Source organism: Schistocerca cancellata, chromosome 3 (genome assembly GCF_023864275.1).
Source record: "Schistocerca cancellata isolate TAMUIC-IGC-003103 chromosome 3, iqSchCanc2.1, whole genome shotgun sequence".
Lineage (NCBI taxonomy): Eukaryota > Metazoa > Arthropoda > Insecta > Orthoptera > Acrididae > Schistocerca > Schistocerca cancellata.
The window spans coordinates 77,682,829-77,686,726 of record NC_064628.1 but is presented as its reverse complement, the minus strand read 5'-3'; positions in this window follow the sequence as shown (position 1 = coordinate 77,686,726).

Sequence of the window (3,898 nt, the reverse complement as noted above, 5' to 3'; positions counted from 1 at the left end):
CCTTTTGTTTTGTTTTCTTGATCCTCTATAATACACAGCATCACACACATTTATATTAATGAAGTCTATTATCATCAAATCATCTTAAAATCGTATGCCTTTCTTTCTTTCGCTTACGCCATAGTCCCGCAACGATCGCAGGGTCGGCGTGGTTGCAACAGATTTGGCAGTGTTAGTGTTAGGGGTGGCCGGATGCCCTTCCTGCCGCCACCCCGTACCCCCCAGGATGGAATCAGAGTACCCCAACTGTCTGCGTCGAGTGTAAATCGTGAAAGAGTGCGGACGTGTTTCAAATGTCTGCCACGCGTGTAACTGAGGCGGAATGTGGGGACCAGCCCGGTATTCACCTAGCGGGATGTGGAAAAGCGCCTAAAAACCACATCCAGGCTGGCCGGCACACCGGCCCTCGTCGTTAATCCGTCGGGCGGATTCGATCCGGGACCGGCGCGCCTAGCCGAGTCCAGGAAGCACCGCGTTAGCGCGCTCGGCAGCCCTGGTGGGTCTTAAAGTCGTATGCCTAACCTTGCATAAAAGAACATTTTTTTGCAAAACAGTTGATCCAGTTTACTAAAAGTTTTTGATGTTTCTTTCAAAAACTAGGTTGGAACAGGCCTTGCCATTATTTGGTAGAATCTCCTTACAATATATAAACAAGAACACACAATATTTACTAAGAGAAAGGAGAAAAGACATAATCCAATACGAAAATCATTAAAGCCATTGAGCATTTACTTTTAAATTATTTGTGATGAATACTACATTATAATTTAGAAAAGGAACGCCTGTATAAATTTCCTTTATTTTCGTCTGTGATTGCAAAACTTTTGGTTAAAAAATGGTTCAAATGGCTCTAAGCACAATGCGATTTAACATTTGAGGTCACCAGTCCCCTAGACTTAGAACTACTTAAACCTAACTAACCTGAGGACATCACACACATCCATGCCCGAGGCAGGATTCGAACCTGCGACTGTAGCGCCTAGAACCTCTCGGCAAAAGTCTAAGGACTTTCTAGATCAGTCTTATTCGCAGTTGTGTCGTAGTCTGTGTAATCCGGATGATTTACCACTGTCCTAATAAGTACAAGTATGATTAGCAAATGGATGTGTATTACATATCAAAACAAGCTCATCTACATTGAGTCATAAATGTGTACCATGCATATGGCGTGCCTTTGTCTTATTGGTGGGCAGCAGGTTTAGGACTCTACACTTCTTTTTTTTTTTTTTTTTTTTTTTTTTTACAGGCGACGCATTGGATCTCGAATTGTCATTGTACAGGTTGGCTATAATTAAACTTCTGCTGCGTGACCCAGAGTAGATGGGTATGGCGAATTAGGAATGAAACACAAACATCAGTGTGAATTACGGCTGGAGGTAGCTGACATCTATAAGGAGCAAGAGTGATGCAGCTCTTCGCGAGAATCGAGAATTACGAAAAGGTCCTATACCCACAATGGGGTTGAGTAACATGATTCGGAGGTTCGAATGAACTGGTCACTTCGGAATTGCTCCAACAAGTGGCCGATGGCCAATTCTGCCACAAATTGTTGAAGAAGTTACTGTTGCCATGGCTGTGAGTGCTGACGCAATGTGCGATTTTCAGGCAGTACACAAGCTAGAATGAGATTTTCACTCTGCAGCGGAGTGTGCGCTGATATGAAACTTCCTGGCAGATTAAAACTGTGTGCCGGACCGAGACTCGAACTCAGGGCCTTTGCCTTTCGCGGGATAGTGCGAAAGGCAAAGGTCCCGAGTTCGAGTCTCAGTCCGTCACACAGTTTTAATCTGCCAGGGAGTTTCAGTACACAAGCTGTGTCACTACTGCTATTCCGTGGTGCACCGTTTTTCAGGCAGCATTAGTGCAATCTCTGTCCGTCCCCGGTAGTTTAGTGGTCAGCGCGACAGTTCCCTGTTGGGTCGGAGATTTTTATCCGCTCAGGGACTGGGTGTTGTATTGTCCTACTCACCATCATTTCATCCCCATCGACGAGCAAACGAGCAAGTCGCCGAATTGGCCTCACATCGAAAGACTTGCACCCGGCTAACGGGCTACCCGACGGGTGGTCCTAGTCACATGACATTTACATTTTTTTTAGTGTAATCTCTAGTGCGGTTCCAGGCTGTCGTGGATGCAGATGGTGGTCACACTGAGCATCGTTTGCAATATGAAACGTTAACACAGTAAGCAGTTAATAAACGTTACCCTCTCGCGTGGAAATTAAAATGTGTGCTTTTCTATGCTTTTTTCGTTATTTTTCTTCGGCGTGTCCTCACAAATATTTCCTCAAAGTTTCATTGTCCTACGTTGACTCACTTTTCATGGGGACCCTCTCAAGTAGCGAACGTTTCACTAAAACCAGCCTGTATGCGTGTTGTAGCATTACAGTCGGTACATCAACTACATTCTCTTCATGTGATACTACAATCTTCGTGTACGTTTTTTAAGAAGAGAAAACTTGTTAAAACATTGTCAGTAAATTTTTACATGCTTCAAATTAAATACCTTATAAAGATCATATGTGACACAATCTTAAACAATTGTTTGGGCTGTAAAAACTGTTAACCATGTGTCTTATAAAAAGTAATGAAGAAATTTTAGAATCTGATACGATAGGGAGCTGCTCGGGTCGTAGAAAGGTACTGCGTTCACAAAATAAAGTATACTAGAACACTAGTTGATTAAAAAATTAAAACTTTTCCAATGAAAAAGTGCGCAGTTAAATACAACACTTGGAATGCATGAGAGTAAGATGATAATTAGAAAACAACTACGGTCACACCACGATGGAGGACCAAGATGAGATAATCAAGTGATTCAAGTATTAAGCAGTTGCGAACAAATTATTAATCACCCTACGGCGTTGCTCATTAACAGATAGTCCAAGAACATCAGCTAACTATATTTAGCAATAGCACAAACGGCTTAAGGCCCAATAACAAACGTCTTCCACAATTAAGCCAAAACACATTTGTGCCATTTCTCTGGCGCTTTGCGTATCCGGCACTATCGATAGCCACTTGTACGAGGGCAGTTCAATAAGTAATGCAACACATTTTTTTTCTCGGCCAATTTTGGTTGAAAAAACCGGAAATTTCTTGTGGAATATTTTCAAACATTCCTGCTTCGTCTCGTATAGTTTCATTGACTTCCGACAGGTGGCAGCGCTGTACGGAGCTGTTAAAATGGCGTCTGTAACGGATGTGCGCTGCAAACAACGGGCAGTGATCGAGTTTCTTTTGGCGGAAAACCAGGGCATCTCAGATATTCATAGGCTCTTGCAGAATGTCTACGGTGATCTGGCAGTGGACAAAAGCACCGTGAGTCGTTGGGCAAAGCGTGTGTCATCATCGCCGCAAGGTCAAGCAAGACTGTCTGATCTCCCGCGTGCGGGCCGGCCGTGCACAGCTGTGACTCCTGCAATGGCGGAGCGTGCGAACACACTCGTTCGAGATGATCGACGGATCACCATCAAACAACTCAGTGCTCAACTTGACATCTCTGTTGGTAGTGCTGTCACAATTGTTCACCAGTTGGGATATTCAAAGGTTTGTTCCCGCTGGGTCCCTCGTTGTCTAACCGAACACCATAAAGAGCAAAGGAGAACCATCTGTGCGGAATTGCTTGCTCGTCATGTGGCTGAGGGTGACAATTTCTTGTCAAAGATTGTTACAAGCGATGAAACACGGGTTCATCACTTCGAACCTGAAACAAAACGGCAATCAATGGAGTGGCGCCACACCCACTCCCCTACCAAGAAAAAGTTTAAAGCCATACCCTCAGCTGGTAAAGTCATGGTTACAGTCTTCTGGGACGCTGAAGGGGTTATTCTGTTCGATGTCCTTCCCCATGGTCAAACGATCAACTCTGAAGTGTATTGTGCTACTCTTCAGAAATT